The 11,791-nt window shown below is 34.5% G+C and overlaps 1 long non-coding RNA gene across 1 annotated transcript; it reads right to left on the reverse strand.

Moving 5' to 3' along the window:
- Positions 1–548: 548 nt before the first annotated feature.
- LOC132635528 (uncharacterized) lies at positions 549–7,419 on the reverse strand. Its single transcript, XR_009580604.1, has 3 exons — positions 2,869–7,419; positions 2,097–2,171; positions 549–802 (listed from the first exon to the last, which is right to left on the reverse strand). It is a non-coding gene; the product is annotated as an uncharacterized LOC132635528 (long non-coding RNA).
- Between the last annotated feature and the right edge of the window lie 4,372 nt (positions 7,420–11,791).

An 11,791-nucleotide genomic window follows, 5' to 3' on the forward strand; every position in this document is an offset into this window, starting at 1 on the left:
TTTCTTCTACAAAACATATGCCTATTTATACAAAAATTCCTAGAAGTCTTGGAGAGACATTGCAAGAGAAATTTAATATAATAATATTTCCTTGATGAGAAATTGGCATGGCAAAGTATCATGCAATCTTGAGAAATTGGCATGGTAAATTATCATGCAATCTTGAGAAATTGGCATGGCAATTTATCATGAAATTTTGGTGAGAATTTGTCATAACTTTGTTTCTCTTGACTTTGCATAGTCTTTGGTGAAGTTGTCACGGATGCATCCTCCTTTCTTGGCTTTTAGTTCTTGCTTATTCTCTTTTTCCATGTATTCTTTTCCTGCAAGATTTGTTAGAAAAGTGCGAGAATATGATATAAATTATTCATGTTTTATTTTAAAATATTATATTTTTATATTGAAATTACATGAATAACTTATACCCATCAGGCACCCACGCTATCCCTCTTGGTAGGCGAACCCTTCCCTTAACTACATCATTTTAATACAACATGCGGAAATAAAACACAAATCATCTCAACAGTCTTACTTAATACACAGAACAATGCGGAAGTACTTATTCCATCACACCCAAAACCTCGTCTGAACATCGTGCAAAAGCCACCAATAATAGATACAAGTCTGATAGAATAATACATGTCTCAAACTAAGGATATTGTCTCAAGAATACAAAAAAAGATGGATATGTAAAAGATGTGTCTCTGGACTGCGGATCCATCAATGTAGCTTACCCTGGGAACTCTAACAAGTAGCCTCAGGATTCACTTCTGAGGTCGGGATGTAGGACCAACAATGAACTCTGCACTCAAGAAAAGTGCAACAAGAGTAGTATGAGTACAAACACACGTACTCGTAGGTATCATAAGCCGACAATAGTTAGTACACACATATAAACAGGAAGCAACTAACAAGTAATAGCAGATAAGCAATCAAACACAATCACAACTCTAGCAATATAGAACTCTTGCAGTAACGATAATTACAAGGATTTTAATATCTCAGGTTATCAGCCTAGGTGGAAATCTCTAAACCACGAGTCCATCAAGCCTATAAATAAATTTCTTACAAACAAAACTCAATAATTCACCAATCAAGAATCAATCAAAGAATGTGTCATGCAATGACATGAATAGTAATTTAATGGAGTGCAATGTCATGCTATGCAATACAGTAGTCACCTCTCACGCTCTACTCTCGTACACACATGCTATGTCAACGCCTTATAGTCATGACTCATGGGGAACCCGCGAAGTCCATGTACCACTCATGCTCTCCGGCAGAAACCTCGGAGGCTATCAATCACTCTCAATCTCCGGCAAAGACCTCGGAGTCTCTCTGTCACTCTCAATCTCCGGCAAAGACCTTGGAGTCTGTCAATCACTCACCTCACCATCAGGACAACGTAAAAGTAATATGAAAACATGTCATGCATGATAGCAGTCTCAACAATATCATCAATATGAAATCAACAAGTACAAGTAATATTATTATTCGCACTTCCATCATCAATATTACCCTTCCCTTTCATGAGATAAGTCAGCTAGTATGTGACGGAGATACAACTAGGTGATAATCACATCAAATAACATATGGAATATAGGATGCATGCCTAGCATGAAATTAACCTGAATAATCACTGCAATCATATGTTCCACAGATTCATACTATGAAAAGCAATTCAATATTCAATATCTCATTAATAACCTTCCTCTTCCATATGACAAGCGAGATAACAAGAGAGAGAGAGAATTATATCAAGCTATGTTGCTCGAACTCTTCAAAAATGTCAACGGGTGCGTGTCGGATACTCCAAAGTAGTGCATTTTTGGAGTGTCCGACATGGGTGCGGCAACATTTTTGGAGAGTCCGACCAACATAGATATCAAGTACGTGAAATCACTATCATGGCGACAAGCCCACATAACAATAACACAATAATAGCGACAAACCCACATAACAGCTAACAATACCAACCTAGATGGAATTCACCTCTACACCATGCCCGAAGGCCTATCATGCTTTCGCCGTCAATCACTACTATCTACATACGTTTTGCTAACAGAAGTCTAGACATAAAGTAAGTCGTAACCTACCTCAATGCCAAGCGAGTGACACGAATGATCAAACCAATGTCTTCCCTTTGTGTAGAGCCTTTGAACGATTGAAGTCTATCAAATATACGATCTAGGTTAGAACACAAATCTAAGAACACCCATAGTGATATACTTATATTCGAAACCCAAAAATGACCTTAAAAGTGACCTCGGGCCCAGAAGGGCAAAATTGGAATTTTATTGAAAAATCAATTCAACCATAACCGAAGGATCATATATCCAGAAAATTAGTCAATTCCATTCACAAATGGACTCTCATATTATAAATCCTCTTTTCTTAAGACTAGGGCTCAAAACCTTTAATTACCCCAAAATCTTAACTTAGGTTTAACATCTCGCTTTTCACAACTCAAATACCATGAATTCGAAGGTCTTCATTTAATACAATACCATAATATTCAATTACACACACCCAATGTATTAAAAATTAAAGTTGCAAACTAATAAACATAAAAGACAAAATCCGAAAATGGAAGTGAAATAATGAAACCAGACGACTTCCAACAAAAGAAGACGACTAAACATAAGACAACATTTTAGTATTTATGCACAATTACTTCTTCATCATCACACAATCATTAGCCCTTAAATCATTTTATCATCATTATGACATCCACTAACTTTCAATTAATTTTAATAACCAGAAACACATTCTTAAAGATTGGTCTAATTGAAATCAAATTGGATCCCACATGCACACCATTATATATAACATAATATAATATACATGAACCAAACTCAAATAAACTACCTGGAGGTTAGTGAAGAAATCCCCTTCGAAGCATAAGTGACGACAACGCAACATCTGTAAACAAACTCTTTGCTTAAAACTTTGATTATTTAATTTAGCATTTCAAACCCTACCCGCTTAAATTCATCCTTACATATGGGCCATGGAACGTAGGATACTAAATGAATTGTGGATTTGGCCCATTAACTCATCACAATTGTTTTCCCCAATTTACTTATTCACTTAACCACTTTGTGTTCTTTAAAACATAGTCATTCTGTCAAATATTTCATTTACAAACTTGTGTCTTATAAATGTGAAACTCATATTCCTATGAATAAACTATTCACACACATTAAATAAATGTATTTTAAAAAGTACTCGCCAATTAAATTACCGTGCCGCCAATTCCCGCAAGTCAAGAATACTTTTTAAAACTACGAAAACAATATTTTAGGGGAAAAGAGTCCAAAAATGCGAAATGACTAAACGAGTCGTCACAATTACCTATTTATTTAAATAATATTTAAACTTACAATTAAAAGTAATATCTCGTAAAATTAAATCGAATCAAACTATATATGAACATTTAATTACATTAGATCAGTTAAGGTATTATTTTAATGGTAATAATTATTTTAATAATAGAGGTACCGAGTAAAATAAATAATTCTTGAAGTACTTGTTCAGGATGAAGAAGCAAGCCTTAGTTTAGTTTTGTTTAAATTCAATTTAAATAGTCAATTATATTTTATTAGATATAATTTAACAATTTATTTAAATTATATTTGACAATTACAAATAAGACCATGTAAAATTGGATCAAATGGAACGATCAACACCTAAATACACTAGATTGATAAAGATATTGTCCCGATCGAACATGTTCGAGTAAAATTATGATTCTCAGAACACTTGATCAAGATGATCTTGAGCAAGACTAAGTGAAATTTTGTAATTTAAATTCGATATAATTACTTATTAGAAGGTTACATCTAACCATTACTTATTCAAATTATAATTAAAATTTATTCAAGATGAAGCTTGAGTTTGTCTTAATAAAGTTAGTTGATTTTGTTTAAATTTGATATTAACAATTAATCAAACTTAATTAGATATAATTTAAATTATTTTTGAAACTTGCAATTAAGATCTCGTAAAATTGAATCAAACTGAATCGAAAGATGGACACCTCAGTAAGATCTCATAGAATTGAATCAAACTGAATCGAAAGATTAATGTTACGCCCTATTTTGAATGGGTCCAATATAGTTTGCAACTTCACGGTTCTTCTAACTGGTTTTAAAAGGGTTAGAGTCGCCACCTAAGTTTTAAGGAAAAATAGGAAACCTATATGTATTTGTGTGTATACTCCATTTTTGGTCCACGAAACCTATGAAATTTTAGATAAGGGTTTTATTTACCCCGAGGGGAAGGTATTAAGCATCCCTCAGAGCCTGTCCGAAGACAGTCCTTAAACTTAGTTTAATTGAACACTAGAGGGGGATTATTTATCCATTTATCATTATTATTACATATTTTCAAAATGTTATGACTTCATGAAAAGCTACACTAGGTTATCAATATACTAAGTATATACGGTGTATAAAAAATGTATGTATATCAAGTATCAAGTATTTATATAGAATGTATATCAATAGAAATGTATAAAGGATTGTAAATAAAACATACCTCTTTCGATAGTAGTGTATTTGTTAGTAAAATGAGTATATATCTATTGCCACAAAAGGTATATCAGTTGGTGTAAATAATATATACAACTATATAAAGAATGTATAAAAGAGTATAATAGAATATGAAAGAATATATGTATATTAAACATATATATTAAAAAATGTGTAAAAGGTTGTACAATAAGTATATAAGGAGTGTATATTGATAGTATAAAGAATATATATTATAACAAAAGTAAAAAAGTGTAAAAGGGTATGTAGAGTAATGTATCAAAGTATATAAAGATATAAAAAGTTGAATATGAGCGAACATAAATCGTATAGTGTAAAGAACTGTATTTAAGAAAAGTATTTGAAAAATGAGAAAGTTAATTGAGTTGTATCTTCTTTCATGTAAAGGGATGATTTTGTTTTAAGTGCTGATCAAAGAATAGAAAAAGCGTATTTGAGGATTAAAAAAAATTATGAAAGAATTACTTGTAAAAAAGGTTGAATATTTAAGGAAAACTAAAGACATATGTATGAAAAGTATATTGATAAAGAATGTGCTTTGAAACAAAGAATGAACTAATATTTTGTCTAAACATCAAAAGTGAGTTAATTAACCGAGCGTTTATATCGAGTCAATCTAATGAATTTATGAAAGTGTGGATGGCTTAAGTCTTGCCTAAAGCGAATGACAATTTTAAGTTTAACAAACAAGGCGACAAGTAAATAAATATATCAACCCGTCATTCCAAAAATAAAGTTTCCACCATACTATGAGTTTATGCTTTGTACAGTTATAAAAAAAAAACGGAAAAGGCTCATAAATACCCCTAACCTATTGAAAAAGGCTTATAAATACCCTCCTTCCACCTTTTGGTCTAAAAATATCCTTTCATCCACCTTTTAGGTCTAAAAATACCCTTAAGATTTGTTTTTGGCTCAAATATACCCCTCAAACTAATAAGTTAAAATTAACTCTTTTAAAAAGCCAAATGGCATTTTGTAATTTAAAAAAAAATCCAGATGTTTTTTTAAATTACGGAATTTTATTATTGACTAATTACAAAATGTCATTTGGCTTTTTAAAAGAGTTAATTTTAACTTGTTAGTTTGAGGGGTATATTTGAGCCAAAAACAAACCTTAAGGGTATTTTTAGACCAAAAGGTGGAAAGATGGTATTTATGAGCCTTTTTCAATAGGTTAGGGGTATTTATGAGCCTTTTCCGTAAAAAAATGCGGAAAGCAAAATACAAACAGTGATTCGATGAAGTCTTCGGGTTCCTTCCGAGTGTCTTCTTCGGTATGTATCTTCGGGTACCTGTATAAATACTTAATAAAAGTGTTAGTAAGAGAATAAATAACTATCGAATGAATTAAAGAAATAATGAATAAACTTAAAATAAATAAAAAACTCAGTCTTTTGTACATGGAAATCCTTGGAAATCGATGAAAATTTCTTTCATCGGCCAGAGTGTAGTATCGTATCTTAATCAGTAAATACCAAACATAGGCAGTATTTGTTTCTTCTGAAATAATGAAATAGAGCAACATCTATTATAGCATGTCAAGTGTGGCATATGTTTCCTTAAAATAAAATAGCAGTGCAACTGGCTGGAGTGCAACAACAATCAGGTAGCAGTACTTTCCCCAAAAATATGGGGAATCTGTCAGCCTCAAGACCACAACAACTACTCTTACCAAATGCAAAACTTTAGGGGAGTATTTTCTCATCAAGCATAGCATAAAATACATCAAGATATGGCAACAAAATTGGCCAAAGGTGCGGTAGAAAATAGCACCAGTGAACCAAAACATGCTAATAACTCTAAACAAAATAGTAGCTCAAGTTCAATACAGTAGTAGCTACGTATAATAACTCAAGTGTAACCTTTATTCTTTATAACCAAGAGCCCACTATGTAATAGTACCAGAGAGGTCTCAAGTGCAGAAACCAAATAACAACAGGTTTAAACCTTTAAAAGGAGCAGCAAATTAGGCAAAGTTTAGGCTAGACACACAACACATTTGGGCCAAAATGCAACAGTTCACTTAGTGGCATAGCTCAACTTCAAAGTATCCAACATTCAGGCCAACAATCTGCCCTTGAAGGGCAGCGGTAAATGGCAAGAAAGCAGCAGCAATAGGATATAACAAACATTGGACAGTAGCTAATTTTAGACAGTAAGACAGCAGCTAATTTTAGACAGTAAGACAGCAGCTAATTTTTCCAAAAAATGTAGCACTTTGAGAGCCTTTAAAGTGCAGCAATCTAAAGAAATGTCACAGCAACAAGTAGTAATCAACAGTAGCCAACTCATCCCAAAAATGGCATCACAGAGATGGCAGCAGTTTGTGGCCCAGAATACAGCAAGAAAATGGCCAGAGAGTACAGCAGTTCAAGGCCCAAATAAAGCAGAAAAATGGAGCATCCAACTATATCAAAGTTTAGAGAACATTTACCTTAAATGCATTCATTGTTTTACCTTAAATGTGACAGCAAATACAGAGAAACTATATCAACAGCTAGCAGCTATCTTTGTATCAGGTTCAACAGCATCTCAAGTACATTTGGGATAAAAACTCTCCAAGCCCATTGCTAGTTGGAGTATACGATTGAAGAGGATGAAACAAGGGTTGTTTGGCTGTTCTTGTTACGCTTCTTCCTCTTCTTCTTTTCAAAATCTAGAGCAAAGGAGTTTTTGAGGAATTCAATGAAATCGGCCTGTTTGGCTGTGGAGATATGGTTGGAGGTGAAGTTGGCGGCAGTAAGGGTGGTGGTCGGCGGCTGTGGGTGAAGAGGAGGAAGGGAAGAGAATGTATAGGGTTTTAGGTGAGAAGAAGGGGAAAATCTGAATTTAGAGTGTGTAAAAAATAGAAATGCCCCCTCCCTTTTACTTATAATATAAAATGACCCCATTTATTATCCAAAAATAAAAGAGTGCACCCCTTTATCCCCTTAATGCTTATTTTAATCTTTCGGTTATTGTCCAATGGAGATTTCACCCTTTTAATCAATGTATAAAAATTTATTAATCAATGGATCAAGAACCCAACTTATCACCTCAAACGTCAACTTTTAAAAAGGTGACGAGACTTTGATTTGATCGAATTTCTGCTTCGCGTTTTAAAAATTAATTGCTCCGATTTTCTCTGCACTGACAGACTGTACTAAAATATAGTTAAATAATAATGTAAGTATAAATGTAAATATTAATGTATAAGATATAAAAAATGTACTTCTATAAAATAAAGAAAACAATTATTAATTGCACAAAATGGTAGTATTTCGCTGTATATGTGAAAAATAATGATTCTTGGAAAATGATAGTAAATTGATAAAATTCCTAAAATAAGGATAATCATCTGTAAATTATTGAAAAATGTGTAAAATGTATTTCGCGCTCTTTAAGGAATCAGCCCCCCCCCCCCCCCCCCCCGCCCCCCGCCCCAAAAACGTTAATTTTAAGCACGTTGAGTCAAAATTAGGTGTCAACAATGAACACCTCTAATTACAATAGCTCCATAAACGTATCGTTCGATAGAAGAGGTTCGAGTTATGAAGCATATAATATTTAGTTCTCATTTAGGGTTATTTGATCATAAAATTTGTCTCTTTAATTTACTTTCTGCATTTATTTTATGAATTTGTCTTCGATTTAGATATTGATTTGATGATATTTGATTTTATGATACCATGTAAGAACTTGTTTAGGCACGCAATTATACATATCAGAATGTAGATTTCTCTGTTAAAAAACATATGCATACATATTTCTATAACTATTCATATAACGGTAAGATTTGTTGCAAATAATTTATTGTGATTATGTTAAATTATTACTATTTTCATAGTAACTTCAATTGTACGAAGAAATTATTTAATGGGGCCTAAAGATTACTATTGCTATAATAAATTTCAACTCGTGATAAGAAATAGTGATTAGCTACAAGTTTTATCACAACAATAAATTTGTGGCTATATCATTTCATCATGACAAATAATTGTAAAGACTTATGGGTTTCCTAGTAAATCACCTTTGAGGATCATATGGGTTTCAGTTCAAAATTGAGATATGACAGGTTTACCGAGCTTTATCGGGGTTTGCTAGTAGATTTGATGATATTTTACTGGGGGCAGCTATTCGTACAGTTGTAATGGATTACATCGGTACTTGGTAATGATTTGAGAAGGTACTATGGTTGTGAGAAGTCTTTAGAGCGATCAGATGGTTCTCTACGGGTTTGGACTCGGCAACGTAATCAGTGGGTATGCTTCTAGTGTGGTGATTCGAAGATTTAAGAAGGCTTGGGCGATGAGTTTTTTGGCTAAAGTAGTTTCGACAACGAGTTACGGAATTAACAGACTTGGAATTAGCGAAATCGGGCTTGAGCAAGATCAGTTTTGATGGAATATCTTAGAGTTCTCAGATGAAGCAAGGATTCTTTTCTGGCGAAGAGTAAGTCATGGTTTTGGGCTTGTGGCCTGTGTTTATGTGTCTATGAGAAATCATAGTGTGAAGAACGACTTTAGAAGGTTAACGGAATCTGAATATCTTCCTGGTTCAGAGTGGGCTATGGTTTGTGGCCATGTTTAAAGGGTTGTGTAGTTTGGGAAATATTTGCAGGACCCATCGATCGTGTTCATAGTTGTGTTTTATCGAATCAGAGAATTCAAGCGGAGGCAATTCTTATATTCGGGGATTAGTTATGAAAGAAATTTCAAGAATGGAAAATATGAAAATTGGGTCTTTAAGCAAATTAAAGGAAGTTTTGACTGATAAGGGGAACGATCAATGATAGTGGCGTACTTCTTGCCGTGGAGGCTTCTGTGTAGTTATAATAAAGAGTCCTCAGTTACAATCATCTTTCCTACTCTCTTTCTTCGTTGGAGGACGAACGATTGTTTAATTGGTATCTGATGTAACGAATCATTTGGTCGTTATGACATTTTGACCATTTACCTCTGTTCACTCTTTCCTAAGCCCTGTTAGAATGATTTTGAACTGCGAGGATGGGCGATGCAGTTCCTGAGGTCAACGGGAAGTATTATCCTGATTTGAGCAAATTAGAGCTTTAAAGTGAAAAAGGTTTGAGCAATAGTTGACTTTTGGGTAAAACAGACATTTTTTTTTATAATTCTATCGATTCCATGAGGTCCAGAGGGTCAATTATGACTTGGTGTGGTATTCAGTTCGGTTCCCGAGGCATTCGGGAGCGTTTTGTACTAATGGTTGGAAAGTTGGTTTCGACCGTTTGGGGGTTGACCCGGTCAAATAGACCTCCGTTGGGAATTTCGAGGCCACAAATAAGTTTGTAGCGAGTTTTTACGTATGTTTACACGTCTGGTTTGTATCCAGAAGGCCATGGGTGGATGTTGGGATTTGGGGTGAACTAGTGAAAACCTGAATTTTGCTGGTTTCTGGTGTCTCACCCCCACGAGACTTTTCACGCCCCAGCTGGGCTTGACCCGCAGGCACGGATTCTTATCACTTTAATGAGATCGGCCTCAGCGAATGGTTCTCCACCGAGGCTAGATCGCGGAAGCGGAACATCCTATGCTGGAGCGAACATTGCGGAATCAGAAGCATTAAATATCTCATATCGAACCACTCTTTTCCCATTCCCAAAATTAATTCTGTAAGTGACTCAGGGTGATTTGAAGAGTATTCAGAGTTGTTTCAACTTGGGGTAAGTTTCCTTCACCTTGTTCATGTTTGTTTATTCTTTACCTTCCTAAAGCTAGAATCTATAGTGGAATCTAGTGAGGCTAGTTGGAGAAGATGAGTTTTAACCTTAGGTTTGATATTTGATTCTTAGGCTATGAATATAAGTTTAATTGATGAATCTTGCTATTCTAATCATGAAAATTTATGGATTAGTAGATAATAAGCTTGAATCTCTAATTTGGGTTAAGGAATTGATTATGGAAAACTAGGGTTTATGCCTAAATTAGGGGTTTTTTCTTTTGAATGGTGAAATTGATCACTAATTGAGCCTAATTAGCAATTGCAGAGTAGAATTTAACTTCTAGAACGTTAGATTACCATTTCCACTTTTGAAATTTTCGTTTTACCCTTGTGGGTTTGATTTTCCCCTTTTCTAAAGTTGATTTCAATTTGGACGAATGTATAGCACTATAGGTATCGTTAATCTCCGTTTCTAACTTAGATTTTGATAATGACTAGACTTGATAATGACTATATTTGAGTGTTCGGAGGCTCTTCGGAAGGGCAAGGCTCACATTTGACGGTTCGTGGCACCAGCTTGGTATCGAGGTAGGTTACGGCTTACCTTTTAGATAGATTCCAGTTAGCGAAGCATATGTAGAAATAGATGTTGACGGGGAAAGCATGTTAGGCCTTCGGGTATGAAGTTGGGATGGAAACTCTTAGATTGGTATTATTGTTGACTATGTGGGCTTGTGCCTTATTATCTTGTTTGGGCTTGTCGCCGAATGTGATATGTTGGGCGAGTCACCCTAACTGCTATATTGCGATATGTGTTGTATGCACCTCTCTCTTGTTATGTCAGCTATCATCTAAAAAGGGAGGATAATGAGATTAATAGTGAGATTTTTATTTATACTTATGATAAGACTCGAATGAGGTCCTGATTATGATTTACGGTCAATGTGGTTGCCATGCACGACATACATTCTCATTTCATATGATACATTGGTTTGAACTATGACTTGATATTAATAATGATAAGTGAGAAAGTGAAACATCTGAGGCTTCTTGTTCTGGTGTTTGCTACATGCATATTTCATAGGGCATCTTATGCATACATTATTTGATGTTACTTACGTGGTCCGAAGGAAAATTGTTCCGGACGTGGCATTGCATAGATTTGGAAATAAGCTTGTATTGGTAGTTGATGTATGGATTTTGATACGGTTATTCATTCCTATGATTATTATTGAATTCGACATTCATGCGTGCATTTCATCTTGCATTTCTCATGGTCATGTGATGTGGTTCTAAAGGAAAACTTGATGGAAAAAGAGTATGGAAACGTATGATAATAAAGTGGAAGATGAAAGTTACCTCTAGGCTGTGCAGAGTGGCTAGTATTATAGAAGTCACATTTGGGCTGTGTGCAGAGTGGCTAATATTATGGAAGTCAACTCTGGGTTGTGTGCAAAGTGACTGGTACATAGATTTTGCGGGTCCCCCATGGGTCATGAATATCGAGACATGGAGGATTTTCGTCCCTAGCATGTGTGTACGGTATAAGATAGTTGACCAGTGTATTGCATTGC

Source organism: Lycium barbarum, chromosome 4 (genome assembly GCF_019175385.1).
Source record: "Lycium barbarum isolate Lr01 chromosome 4, ASM1917538v2, whole genome shotgun sequence".
Classification (NCBI taxonomy): Eukaryota; Viridiplantae; Streptophyta; class Magnoliopsida; order Solanales; family Solanaceae; genus Lycium; species Lycium barbarum.